Source organism: Panulirus ornatus, chromosome 50 (genome assembly GCF_036320965.1).
Source record: "Panulirus ornatus isolate Po-2019 chromosome 50, ASM3632096v1, whole genome shotgun sequence".
Taxonomy (NCBI): domain Eukaryota; kingdom Metazoa; phylum Arthropoda; class Malacostraca; order Decapoda; family Palinuridae; genus Panulirus; species Panulirus ornatus.
In genome coordinates this window covers 23,415,900-23,431,535 of record NC_092273.1, presented here as the reverse complement: position 1 = coordinate 23,431,535, position 15,636 = coordinate 23,415,900, and positions in this window count along the sequence as shown.

Here is a 15,636-nt window from a genome sequence, read left to right as displayed (position 1 = left end):
CGGTTGTGCCCCCTGGAAGGGAAAGTTATATAAAGGGGTCGGCGTGAAGGTGGGCAACACTCCCTCCTACAACGATGACAGGGACGGAGCGATCGCTCGTGTGGCTACTGCTGCTCTGTGCCACCTTCATGGCTGGTAAGTGTGGATCCTGATATATTATTTTGTGTACTGTGATGCCGGTGATATTTTATAGTTTACAGTCAGTGGAATTCATGACTTACCATTGATGTAGTATGCGTTAAAGACACTAGAGGTTTAGTTACATTTCTAATGGCTTCGAATGATTACTGAAATGCGTTGAACGTAATTATACGCTGGTTAGGATTACATGGAACCACCCATGATCTTTAAGGTTCACAGTAGACTTAGATACGATGCATTTACGACTGTAGGTGAAAGAACCTCTTTCAAAATATGTCAGTGTATGTAGGAACATAGCCTAAAGCTATGTTGATTTAGATTGTTGTTCTAACTATTGAAGACCAGTTCAGCAGTCGGCCTTGTAGGATGCCGCCTTATATTGCCGTCAAAACAAAGGCTAATCTAAGTAGGATTGACCATACGGGTCATCAATGAGATGATACTATGTACCTCTGTGCATAGGTGTACATATGTACTTTATGTGTATATATATATATATATATATATATATATATATATATATATATATATATATATATATATATGTGTGTGTGTGTGTGTGTTCCTTGCCCCACTTATTCCTAATTAAGAATATTAGATTTTTTGACTTGATAGGTGGCTAACCCCAAACTGGTTTGCCTTTTCCCTTTAAAGTTAACCTGCAGTTTTCTGATTGGCCGGCCAACTGATGCTGATAGATTTAACCTGATTGTTAAATTGCAATTTGTAATACCTGTCAGATGAAGGATTTTTGTACTAATTCATTTCATTAGGACAGTCGATGAAGAGAAATTATTAAAAAATAACAAATGAATTAATATTGTTACATGTTAATATTACGTTAAAAATAGTTTTAGTTAGTGTTTACATACTCTAAAGATGTAGTATGTAGTATGCGTTAAAGACACTAGAGGTTTAGTTACATTTCTAATGGCTTCGAATGATTACTGAAATGCGTTGAACGTAATTATACGCTTGTTAGGATTACATGGAACCACCCATGATCTTTAAGGTTCACAGTAGACTTAGATACGATGCATTTACGACTGTAGGTGAAAGAACCTCTTTCAAAATATGTCAGTGTATGTAGGAACATAGCCTAAAGCTATGTTGATTTAGATTGTTGTTCTAACTATTGAAGACCAGTTCAGCAGTTTGCCTTGTAGGATGCCGCCTTATATTGCCGTCAAAACAAAGGCTAATCTAAGTAGGATTGACCATACGGGTCATCAATGAGATGATACTATGTACCTCTGTGCATAGGTGTACATATGTACTTTATGTGTATATATATATATATATGTGTGTGTGTGTGTGTTCCTTGCCCCACTTATTCCTAATTAAGAATATTAAATTTTTTGACTTGATAGGTGGCTAACCCCAAACTGGTTTGCCTTTTCCCTTTAAAGTTAACTTGCAGTTTTCTGATTGGCCGGCCAACTGATGCTGATAGATTTAACCTGATTGTTAAATTGCAATTTGTAATACCTGTCAGATGAAGGATTTTTGTACTAATTCATTTCATTAGGACAGTCGATGAAGAGAAATTATTAAAAAATAACAAATGAATTAATATTGTTACATGTTAATATTACGTTAAAAATAGTTTTAGTTAGTGTTTACATACTCGTAAAGCCGTAATGGTGGGAGTTAATATATTTAACATTAACTATCTACTTTAATAATAAACATAGCATATTTAAAGTCATTGAAACTAAGGTAGACTGACGTACGCTAGTAATTTAATTATAATCGTAATTGTTCCTTAAAAGACTGATAAAGCTATTTGTTTCACCATAATTATTTAAATTTAATTTGGGTTAGGTTAAGGGAGAATGATTTTCCTTAAAAACCACATACTCGTAACTTGTAACCTGGTTATAGTGTTCTAATGCACTGGGTTTCTATATTTCTATGCTTTTAGATAATCATATGGTGTCATTTCTATGTTTTTTCTGTTATCTTTGGTTTAAAGTAACCACTACGATTATATTTCTGATTTCTCTTTGAGATTATAAATTTGCTTTGTTAGATTATGTCCAGTTATTTGAATTATGTCCAGTTATTTGAATATGTCCAATTATTTGACATTGCTGTAGGCATTCGCTGATGAAGGATCTGCTTTGAAAATGTTTTTTATCTAAATTACTGGATTATTGATTATTTATATGACTTTCATTGATATAATTTGGTCTGGTGGTTTGAGAATTGATGTCAGTGGTTCGTAAAATGTGGAGTATAGATTATTATTATTATTATTATTATTTATTATTACTGCACTCTGTTAAGTGTAGAAGACTTGTGTATTAAGGTACTTTTTTAAGTTATATGGCTGCAAGACAACATAGCTAACCCCTGTTATTTATATATATATATATATATATATATATATATATATATATATATATATATATATATATATATATATACCTTTTTGTCTGCTTTTGAGGGCTGAGGTTGTAGGGGGACATTATTTTTTTTCATTTTGGGATGTAAAAGGCGTTTAAAAAAAATGCTGTGATTCTTATGTCTGTTTTGTTTTTGAATATATATATACGTTCATCCCAAGGAATTTATATATGTATACTCGTCATATAGGGTATATAGATGGTGGAGGTGGTGGTCAAAGTATGTGACATGTGGTTTAATGAAGAAACAGCGGGACTGTACGATGTAAGACCAATTAGTTAGGGTCTTTAGAGAAAAGAACATTGAATTAAACTTGTGTATAAGATTATGAAAGAAAGAGAAATGCGAGTTAGATAATAGGATAAGAGATCAAATTAGGGAATGAAAGCGCTAAGACTTCACTGACAGGAGGTATCATATAACTTGACATACATTAGAAATAGATTAATTAATTTAATATACGCTGAACACCTTGCAAGACTGCGTTCGTAAAATGGCGTACGCTCTGTACGAGGTGGTGGTTTTTGACGGACGATTTTACAGCGTAGTAGTGAACCATTTTATTCACCCGAGGGACGGGTCAATGGTGACCCCCCACCCCCACCACCTGCAGAAGCACAGAACCAGGTGGAATAGTGGCAGCAGAAACCCGACCGGGAAGTGAGCGGTGGAAGATGGTCATCATCCACTTCTGTGCCAAAAAAAAAATTTTTTTCTATTTTTGCCGAGAAAAAAAAATAGGCAGGCATTTACATGCTCCCGGAAGAACCTGTTTCCATCTCTGAACTTCCCAAAGAAAAAAAGACTTAAATGTGAGCGAGGGAAATGGTTAAATAGAATTGAATTTCTCCCCCCGGTAACTCTGGTGAGGGAAGACAGAAACACTGAGCCATGATGGCGGTGGGGCTAGGCTGGCTGGCTAGGTTTGGTGCTCCCACTGTGTCACACGGCCTCCGCTCGCCTTCGTCCCTCGGGGAAGCTGTGAACTAGGTGGGGTATGTAAGTGGTTGACGGGGGTAAAGTAAGTAGTGGACGGGGGGTAAAGTGAGTGGTGGACGGGGGTAAAGTAAGTGGTGGACGGCGATAAAGTAAGTGGTGGACGGGGGTAAAGTGAGTGGTGGACGGGGGTATGTAAGTAGTTGACGGGGTAAAGTAAGTGGTGGACGGGGGTAAAGTAAGTGGTGGACGGGGATAAAGTAAGTGGTGGACGGGGGTAAAGTGAGTGGTGGACGGGGATATGTAAGTAGTCGACGGGGTAAAGTAAGTGGTGGACGGGGGTAAAGTGAGTGGTGGACGGGGATAAAGTAAGTGGTGGACGGGGGTAAAGTGAGTGGTGGACGGGGTAAAGTGAGTGGTGGACGGGGGTAAAGTGAGTGGTGGACGGGGGTAAAGTGAGTGGTGGACGGGGGTAAAGTGAGTGGTTGACGGGGGTAAAGTGAGTGGTGGACGGGGGTAAAGTGAGTGGTGGACGGGGATAAAGTGAGTGGTTGACGGGAGTAAAGTGGTTGACGGGATATGTAAGTGGTTGATGGGATATGTAAGTGGTTGACGGGGGTATGTAAGTGGTTGAGGGGCTGTCTACGTTGGTAGAGCAGTGTAGATGGGCATAATGGTACGGTAAGGTGTAGGTGGGTGAAGTGATGCAGGGAAGATGTGTAGGTGGGTGAAGTAATGCAGAGAAGGTGTGTAGGTGGGTGAAGTGATGCAGGGAAGGTGTGTAGATGGGTGAAGAATATGCTTGGATCATGGTGTGAGGAAGCCAGCACATATGTTCTATATTGTTAAAGTGTTGATGGCAGGAAATTGTGGCTTAGATGGAAGACATGTACATAGGCTGACCGTTCAACCACCCTGTTGACCCCAGTAACTGATGGTTTGATGACTGACCTTAGACTGCATCAATTCATACCCCTGCCCACACCTCGAACATGTACATACGAAATAGACATTGTCATATAAGTTCATCTTCCTCCGCCAATCAGCTTTGCAGGGTAAACTACCCAAGAAGATGTATATTAAGTATGAAAGATGACTATGTCGTCTCATTCAACCATTATGCAAAACGCTGGTTGTAGAAACTGCTTGTTTACACCTAACTACGAGGACTGACACTTAAGTTAGCTAGGCTGTGATCCGTCAAAGGGGGAGGTGGTGCTTTTATGTTTATGATTTGCATACAGGAGGAGCTGGGGTGACAGCATGAAAGTGAGATGAGGAACAGATGCTGTTACAGCTGTACTCAGGGTGGAATATCTGTACTAATGTTCAAAAAGAGTACATAGTACATGTTCCCGTGTGGGCAGGACGAATGAACGTGTACTGGTACACCTTCCAGACTGTGTTATGTGTGGATTATGTAGGACAATAGTACATACACGTTGGAATGTGTAGCTGATGTACGAGCCATGATGTGTTACATAATAGAACTGGCCCTGAGGGCGTTTAAGTCCACCCTGGAAATTAAAGAAAATGGGTATGCAAGTTTTTTTTTATAAGGGGGTACTAATGTAAGTGAAGGGAAGGCAGGTACGAATTATATATGTCTTGAAATGTCAGTACAACACCGAAAAACGTTGCCTGAATACAATTGGGTCTTGCTACTCCCTTGTGTAAGCGTTTAAAGATAATGTAGAGTTGCGTTTTTACCTCCCCTTTTTTTGGCGTGCTCCGTGGCCGTTGTTATCAGATGAACATGGCTCGAGGTTCAAACTTGTTCAGCAACTTTATCATGCGATACAGTTGTTCACGACCCGCATGATGAACATATCTGTACGGTGGTGTGTGTGTGGGTAGTGTAGGTAGCGAGAGATGTTCATCCACGGGTTAGCATTATTATCTCTGAAGAGGTCGACTTTTATTGGCAAAATGAAATTAAAATTTTCCTTTTTATATATATATATATATATATATATATATATATATATATATATATATATATATATATATATATATATATATATATATATATTTATATATATATATATATATTTATATATATATATATATATATTATATATATATATATATATATATATATATATATATATATATATATATATAAATGAATGGGCCATTCTTCGTCTGTTTCTTGGCGCTACCTCGCTGACGCGGGAAGCAGCGATAAAGTATTATATATATATATATATATATATATATATATATATATATATATATATATATATATATATATATATATATCAAAACATCTTTACAACATTGTAGGCGACTGTGAAGTAGGACTTAACTACGTATTTCGCCAATAATTGTGTGAACAGTGGGCAGGGCGTTTATAATTAGGGTACAAATAAAGGAAAATTATGTATGTAAAATAATGAAATATATAAAAGGACGTCGTTATCATGTCCAGCGGCACGGTAGTTGTCTTGTCTTAACAACGTCATTCCAGAAATGAGTTTAAATCGTCAGTTTTTGACCTGAATTGGCTCCGGCCACCAACGTCAAATGAATGTGTGTGGTGGACGGAAGTCAGCCATTTTAATCGCTGTCATCTGAAACTTTTTCAAAATATTCGGGGAAGTTCCCGTGGGTGTCAAAGTGTTTCTTGTACGTTCAAGAAAAGGGTTCTATAAAATGAGAGATTATTTGATATCATTTGATAATTTGTTCAATATTCCCAAGTGATATCTGGGCAAACCTGTGACATACAATCACTTATTTTTTGTTTATAGATATACGACTTAATATTTATCCTTTTGTTTATTATTACGTGTTGTGTTGTGGTTGCCTGATTATTATTCTTTCATGGTGATTTGAGCTGATGGGTTGTTAGTGGAGAGATTGTCTGTAGGGGCCAATTGGAAACCTTTCTTCATCTCGCTATTTTGGGCTGACTTTGACCCTTATAATCACTCGTAGACCAGTACCCTTAACTACCCCAATTCTAAACCTTTTTGTCTTGTAAACTACCGTTGATTTTCTAACTACCTTACGATCATCGGGGTGAAACCGGAGCTGAAATATGGAAAAGCTAAATGTCTAAGACATGGGGAAGGAATAGACCATACAGATGGGTCACAGCGCCTTTGCCGAAGACATACTAGGAGAGTTCGAACCCAGGGACTGGCTTAGCAGTCTCTTCCTGGTGTACACATATCTATTTACGTCTAGACTTTGTACAAATGCCAAGGTAGGTCAGGCAGGAGTAGCCAGCCTTGCTCCACCTGTCTGTGGGTCAGAGTTAGACCCACTGGACGACCACCTTCTCGAAGCCTTGGCCAGCTGGCAACCACTACTACTGTTCTTAATGGTGTTTGTAACGAGGGAAGAACTGGTCGTTTTTCCCGAGCCTTGGTCGTTCCGCTCCTTGTGAGAGATCCCAGGTCCAAAGGCATGGAGGTCGTGCCCAAAGGGTATTGATGTAGTGATCAAGAGGTTGATTTGGATGTATCTTAGAGAGAGAGAGAGAGAGAGAGAGAGAGAGAGAGAGAGAGAGAGAGAGAGAGAGAGAGAGAGACATAGCAGGAGGAGGACGAATGTGGTCGAGTCGTGTAGACCAGGGTGGGGGGGGGGGGGGGCTGGCTGGTTCATTCCACCTGGTAGACACAGGAGGTCGACCTCCCCTTTCTAGGCATTAGCTAGGGTAGTTAAGTCTGTAGCACGACCCCCTATAGGCGCTACCTAGCCTAGTTAGGCCTAGGGGGACGCTAACTAGCTTAGTTAGGTCTGTAGAACGACCCTTCTATAGACGCTACCTAGCCTAGTTAGGTCTAGGGGACGTTAACTAGGCTAGTTAGGTCTACCGAACGACCCCTTATAGGCGCTACCTAGCCTAGTTAGGTCTAGGGGACGTTAACTAGGCTAGTTAGGTCTACCGAACGACCCCATATAGGTGCTACCTAGCCTAGTTAGGTCTACAGAACGACCCGCTCTACAAGCGCTACATTCTGGTAGTGTCTACGTCAGTGCTATATAGCAGACCACCACCTGGACAGCTGGTCGAAAATGTCTGCTTTTAAGAATGGAAATGGATTTCGTACGAAGAAATGATGACACTTAAGGGTGGAAACATGGGCATGTTTAGGGTGATGATGACACTTAAGGGTGGACATGTTTAGGGTGGCAATGGCATGAGTTAAGGGGAGAGAAAAAGGCCATGTTTTAAGGGTGGGAAATGGCATGAATGGACGATACGAGCAACGAGCCTCAAGGGTGGAAATGGCTTGGCATTGGAGTGTGGGGATAGCATGTTCTGAAAGGGGTGTGTGCATAGACATTTTGACGTGCAAAGAGGACCAAGACGTGGACCCTATAGCACCTTACCCCTTGACCCAAGAGGAATGCGTTCGAGTGCACAGAGAGAGAGAGAGAGAGAGAGAGAGAGAGAGAGAGAGAGAGAGAGAGAGAGAGAGAGAGAGAGAGAGAGAGAGAAGGCCAGAGGTATGTTGAATGGCAACGGGTATTTGGGAAAATGGACGCAAAAATGTGTGATAATTGATACCGAAATTGCGAGCCAGTTATCACAAAGGTCACCACTTTCACCCACCTTCGTTAAATGCCATTTATTATTTATCAATTATTGTTTTTTTTTTTCACTCTTAGTGAGAACGTAGCTTGCCAGGTCGTGGGCATGCTAAAGCCTACCAGGTCACAGCTCCACACGCGCCTGCCAGGTCACAGGTCCACCATGACCCACCAGGTCACAGGTCCACCATGACCTCGCTCCAGTGGTTGACGAGAGTAAGACCAGCAGTGGGGGAGGGGGGGGGGAGTTGTTAGTGGAGAGGTCATCTGGTGACCTTTTTGGACATCCGGGAAAACTTGGGTCAACTCGTCGTGTTTAGGACGCCTGACCTGACCTCCGACGGCAAGTGACCCCTCCCCCCCTGCACAGGTGGGGGTCAGGTCGTCATCTGTTAAACGACACACGGGTAACCACCCCATTGGGTGGTTAGCGTTGGTCGCGGTCGTAACCCATGAGGTAGGTGGGTTCTTGTGTCCCTCAAACTGTACCAAGCGAGTGTGGATTTACCAGTTTTTTGAAAAATCCGTTTCATACAGATATATACAGATATACATATGCCATATATGTGTAATATATACAGATATACATATGCCATATATGTGTAATATATAAAGATATACATATGCCATATATGTGTAATATATAAAGATATACATATGCCATATATGTGTAATATATACAGATATTCATATATCATACTATCCCTGGGGATAGGGGAGAAAGAATACTTCACACGTATTCCCTGCGTGTCGTAGAAGGCGACTAAAAGGGGAGGGAGCGGGGGGCTGGAAATCCTCCCCTCTCGTTTTTTTTTTTTTTTTTTTTTATTTTCCAAAAGAGGGAACAGAGAAGGGGGCCAGGTGAGGATATTCCCTCAAAGGCCCAGTCCTCTGTTCTTAACGCTACCTTGCTAACGCGGGAAATGGCGAATAGTTTGAAAGAAAAAGATATATATATATATATATATATATATATATATATATATATATATATATATATATATATATATATATATATGAGAAAAACAAAGTCACACATGCAGGACACACTGTATCCTGTATAAGGATTTAAGTATTTTCGGAAATTACTTATACTTTTCAGTCTATCTGGCGTCAGTAACAGGATACTTATAATTGCCTTGCAACTCACTTCTACTTGTTTATAAGTAAGTGTCGCGTCAAGTTTTCTACTTGTTTACAAGTGTCGAGTGTAGTTGTATTTTAAGACACATTGTTGCATATAATACAGTACTGTATCGTGGATGGATGGCGAATGTTATACAAGATGTTGTGTATGGTTCATGCTGTTGTATGCATCATACAACAGTCCTACAGTAGATGCAGTATGTCCCATAAGGGTCGCATTATCACCTCAGACGCTCCCTGGGAAACGGGGGCAAGAAGGTAATAGTAAAGAGAAACCATTGGTTCGTGCTTTGCACACTACTCCACAGGACTTTCGCCCGAAACGATGGTTGATCCAAGGTAGGTAGTTTGGCTCGCTCTTGCCCCGCCAACTGGGAGACGTGGTCGGTCGGTCTGTGTGTGAAACTACGCTAAAAAGACCCGCTAGTCTTTGGTGGTGTTAAGGGGGGGGGGCCTGCAGGGGCGGGTCCGGACCCCTCGTCCATCGTGGGGGGGTGGGGGGGGGGAAAGCTTAGCTGACGCAGTGGTGGAAAACGGGAGCTTGGAACACCACCTCTGTGTGTGGACCAGAAGGGGAATTTCTTCTACCCTTCCTTTGAGAGAATCGCATCTACAAGCTTGTATTATTCGTGTGTGTGTGTGTGTGTGTGTGTGTGTGTGTGTGTGTGTGTGTGTGAGGGGGGGGGGAGATGGTTGTAAGATGTGAGCAAGAGCGAGGGTTTTTGTGGCTGTTGCGTTCCTCTCCATGTCAGTAACTCTTTTGTGTGTTTATATATATATCAGGTATTTTGCTAAGGGTATGATATGGTCTGGTCATGGCCTACTTCCTAAATTGACAACAAAGATATGTAGAAATGAATTTGAGTATTTGTAGAACTACAGAGGTTTTTTTAAGTTATGGAAATGCTACAAGTAAATTCAAAGATTGTGGAAGAATTCTACAGCCACGCTGGTCATGGGTTTGGGTCGTATATGGGGGAGGAGAGGGAGGCGTTATTATAATGGCCAATCATCGTACGGCTGGCGTCTGCACAGAAACCATGGGAAGCCACACTGTGTCTATTTACCTCAGCACACTCACTGAGGCTCGGGCACTCGCAGCCATCTCACAGGAGCAGCAATTATGTCATTATAAAGATGTCAAGTGTCATTTATCACATGTTTTATCGTGATGTGAGTCACTGGATCACACACAGAGTTTGGCCTTAACTTACGAGATTCTAAGACGCCTTTCTAGCTATCTCTCCATCTCTCTCTGTTTAATCTATCAGTCTATCCATCTCTTATCTTTTTTATGTATCTGTCTATCCATTTCTGTCTTTTGATTCTATCTATCTCTCCATCTCTGTCTTTTTAATCTATCTATCTCTCCATCTGTCTCTCTTCCTATCTATCTATCTCTCCATCTCTGTCTTTTTTATGTATCTGTCTATCCATTTCTGTCTTTTGATTCTATCTATCTCTCCATCTCTGTCTTTTTAATCTATCTATCTCTCCATCTGTCTCTCTATCTGTCTATTACCGACTACACTCCCAGTTCCTGTAGGGTGGACGAGGTAAACACAGTTTCTCAGACAACTACATATTGTGGCCATATATATATATATATATATATATATATCTTTTTTCTTTCTTTTAAACTATTCGCCATTTCCCGCGTTAGCGAGGTAGCGTTAGGAACAGAGGACTGGGCCTTTTTTGGAATATCCTCACCTGGCCCCCTCTGTTCCTTCTTTTGGAAAATTAAAAAAGAAAAAAAAAAAAAAAAGAGAGGGGAGGATTTCCAGCCCCCCGCTCCCTCCCCTTTTAGTCGCCTTCTACGACACGCAGGGAATACGTGGGAAGTATTCTTAATCCCCTATCCCCAGGGATAACATATATATATATATATATATATATATATATATATATATATATATATATATATATATATATATATATATATCCTCCTCCTCCCTCGACCTTGACTCGTATGCTGAAGTTCATCATTTAAAAAATGAAAAAAAAATTCTTTCAGGTGATCGACTATGATTATATTAATCTCTGAGGCGCGTGATGTAGATCAGGGACTTCTACTTTTCGTGGGATGATGCTGAACCGCCTATTAGATTATTCTCCAGTGGTCCAATTATCTATCTGGAGACGAAGGTAGTAGATGGTCCTACATCATGATAGATAGGAAGTTTGATAAAGGTAATCTATTGGTCAGTGGGGTTTGGTTAGATGTTTGGCGATCCACTGTAGTTATATATATATATATATATATATATATATATATATATATATATATATATATATATATATATATATATATATATATGTATTAATCCTTTTTTTTTCTACGTAGAAAGTACACCATGGTTCAGTTAATGCTCTGGGTTTTCTGAATTTTTATGTCAATTTGTCATTTTTGATTTTGATTATTATAAAAACCCTCTCTCATCACATGATGTGTGTTGGCTCACGTGTAGATAAATATGTGAACTTAAGATCTAACATGTTAAAATCTAACATGTTAGAATCTAACATGTCTCACAATAAGACAGAATGGGACGTTTGAGATTAAAAGAAGGTGATTTGTATGGTTCTCAAGACAGAGTGCATATGTAATTTTCGTATGTGGTTTAATGGACTTTAGAACAGTCTTTTCATTTACGTTTTAGCTTGTGATAAATGAGTATGATAATTATATGATATCTCATATATCAGGATGAATGACTGTGAAAATGCACAAAGCATATTTCATATATTTTACGTGACTAAGTAATTATTGTTATTATTATTATTATCTTTGTTATTATAATTACTATTATTATTATTATCATTATTATAATTATCTATTATTATTATCATTATTATTATTATTATTATTATCATTATTATTATTATCATTATTATTGGACTGTATTTGGGTGACAATAGAAACAGATTTCAACAGATAACGTAACAAAATTTGATGAAATATGTGAAAAATAGTTATTAGAGGTTACAGTCCAAATACGCATGTATAGATTTGTGTATATAAATAATATAATTACCATCAAGTCACCTAATCACCCAATTACACTTGTAATCGTTCGGGTTACCAGTAGTTTCTCACGTGTGTGAACCTCTGCTTCATGGCCATGTCATGTAATAATCTCATCACGTAATATAAGACGACACACACATCTTACGCCTCAGAGGCAATATACAACACCTTCTGGTTGTACTGAGGTTGTATACAACAGCTTCTGGTTGTACTGAGGTTGTACGGATGTACTGAGGGGCTGTTACATCCTCCCTCCCTCCCTGCACAGGTCGTAGGGCCACTTCCACCCACACGCCCTCACTTGGAATGATTAATCGTATATTTTTTTTCTTTTAATCTCGCGTTGACCGACATAGGCCGCTCAAAACACGCCACCCAGCAAGGCCATGTTGGGTGAAAGGTAAAACACTTGTAGGATGGAGAATGTTGTGTGCACGGGTTGTAGGCCTCTTTTGTGGCCTTGGGCCTCAACAGGTGTTGTAGGTCTGGCGTGTTTCCTCAGGGCCAGGCGGGTGTTGTAGGCCTGACCCTCAGGGCTGAGCAGGTGTTGTAGACTTGACCCTCAGGGCTGAGCAGGTGTTGTAGACTTGACCCTCAGGGCTGAGCAGGTGTTGTAGACTTGACCCTCAGGGCTGAGCAGGTGTTGTAGACTTGAGCCTCAGGGCTGAGCAGGTGTTGTAGACTTGAGTCTTAAAGGTAGCAGGGTTATAGGATGAAGGAGAAAACACAGGAAGGAAGGAAGGCAAGATGGGAATTCCACGGCTTTGCTGTCCGAGGAAAAAAATATATATGTGTCTTCCCCGATGATGATGTGATTATTGCGCGAAAATGCACTTGGGAACTTATCGTGTTTCATTCCCCCACCCCCCACCCCCCGTGGACTCGCAGGAATATATATATATATAATCTCTCAGTATTATTGATCTCTTAATATTAAAAGCTCCGGTCACGTCCATAAGTTCTGCCTCATTACACACACACACACACACACACACACACACACCAAGGTTAACAAGATGGAAAAGCCAGGAGAGTAGAAGGGAAAAAAAATAAGTTATGGAGGAAGTGGAAAGCTTCTTAATGTGCGAGGGTTCAGGTCGGAGTTCTTTGGAACGACACAGGAGAAGGGAAGGGAGTTCCAAAGCTTAGCGGCGTAAGTAAAGAAATAGACATGATAGAGACCAGTCATCCAAGACATGCCAGATGAACACCATACAATAATCTGCATTGTTCATCGTAAGATTGTTATCTGTTCTTGAAGAACAACTTGCGTTGATACAAGTCATGTTATTGATGCATTACGCGGTGTTCCATGTTGGTGGTAAACCTGTGGCGCTACCAGATTAAGAAGGGAAATCGGGTGCCGTATCCTTCCTCACTTTCATTCGCTATCCACAGTCTCGAACATTTTACTCAACCACCACACCGCAGCTGGTCCAAACTCCAGCTGTGGGGGTCTGTCAGATGGTGTCGTACCTCCGTCTTGCGACAGGTGGCCCCTTCCGTCACATGGCCCTTCATCCATTCTCCTCTACATGCCCGCAGACCACAGGCACTGTGGTCTGTTCAGGGACCCCTCTGGTCCACAGCTTCGCTTCAGTCACTGAACTGAGGGATAGTAAACTCTCCCTAAACCACACTCGTCGTAAAACCACACCCCGGGTAAACCGTCCATGAGGCCATGTATATCATGAACGCGCAAAGTGGGTGAGGAGGGTTTAATGAAAGCTGCGCATTTCTTTCTTTTCCTTCAATCTGCTTTCATTTTCCAGCAGGGGGGGGGGGGTGGTGGGGTGTGTGCCTTGTACCCTGTCATTGTAACAGCTGGAGTTCTTGAAATGTGAGGAACCTGTTGGATCTTGTCAGGTAAATACGTTTCAATTGGTTTACTTCACTTTTTACATCATTAAATGATTCTGATTTAGGTGTTTACCAACTGGTGCAGGTTAAGAGGAATGTGTCTCCTGCAGCATTTTACCTCTTCGTCATTGTCTTCGTTGGTTCCTTCGTCAGTGCCCTCGTCAGTTCCTTCGTCAGTGCCTTCGTCAGTGCCTTCGTCGGTTCCTTCGTCAGTGTCTTCGTCGGTGCCTTCGTCGGTGCCTTCGTCGGTGCCTTCGTCATTGCCTTCGTCGGTGCCTTCGTCAGTGCCTTCGTCAGTGCCTTCGTCGGTTCCTTCGTCAGTGCCCTCGTCAGTGCCTTCGTCAGTGCCTTCGTCCTATTATGCTCAAGGGCCTCACTCTCCTTGCCCTGCGGGGGAACGGGCGGCCATATGTCACTGTGTCCACTTTCTCCCTCATCACACCGGGTAACACCATCTGTGTCCCGCTCTCTGTCGCAGGTGGAAACCCGCCACCACTTCTCTACCACAGACACATGGCTCCGCCCCTCGCCCTCTGCGTCCACACTGAGGACGGAGCCGTCAGCGAGGCGTCGTAAGGGGCTTGTAAGGATCCGTCAGTCATTGCGAGGTGTCGTAAGTGGCTTGTAAAGACGAGGTTGACGTGGTGGCTCCTGTTGACGTGGTGGCTCCTGCTGACGTGGTGGCTCTTGTTGACGTGGTGGCTCTTGTTGACGTGGTGGCTCTTGTTGACGTGGTGGCTCTTGTTGACGTGGTGGCTCCTGTGGACGTGGTGGCTCTTGTTGACGTGGTGGCTCTTGTTGACGTGGTGGCTCCTGTTGACGTGGTGGCTCTTGTTGACGTGGTGGCTCTTGTTGACGTGGTGGCTCTTGTTGACGTGGTGGCTTCTGTGGACGTGGTGGCTCTTGTTGACGTGGTGGCTCCTGTGGACGTGGTGGCTCCTGTTGACGTGGTGGCTCTTGTTGACGTGGTGGCTCTTGTTGACGTGGTGGCTCTTGCTGACGTGGTGGCTCTTGTTGACGTGGTGGCTCTTGTTGACGTGGTGGCTCTTGTTGACGTGGTGGCTCTTGTTGACGTGGTGGCTCCTGCTGACGTGGTGGCTCTTGTTGACGTGGTGGCTCTTGTTGACGTGGTGGCTCTGCTGACGTGGTGGCTCTTGTTGACGTGGTGGCTCCTGTGGACGTGGTGGCTCCTGTTGCTTTCCTGTTCGTTAGGTCGTGTTTTCTCTGCCCTGTCGTTGCCCTGGGTGGGTTATACATTATCTTGCTCCCTTGCATAACCCTTGTGGCTGACTGTCATCAGTTCACTTATAAATGGCCTCTGGTGTCACTTAGATTTATGAACTGTCTCATCCGCTCACTTAAGGGGATCACTTGTCCTGGTCTGTCATCTGGAAAATGTATATATTAGTTTTCTTTTTCCCTCATGAACCGTCTGTAGGGTCCTTTGGGATTCCTGTGTCCCATGTCCCATTTGGGATGTGTGGGACCAGCTTGCTTATACACCCTTGATGATGGAAGTCTAGGGCGAAACAGACTAGTGGGTCCAAACGTAAAAACAAAAGAGTTAG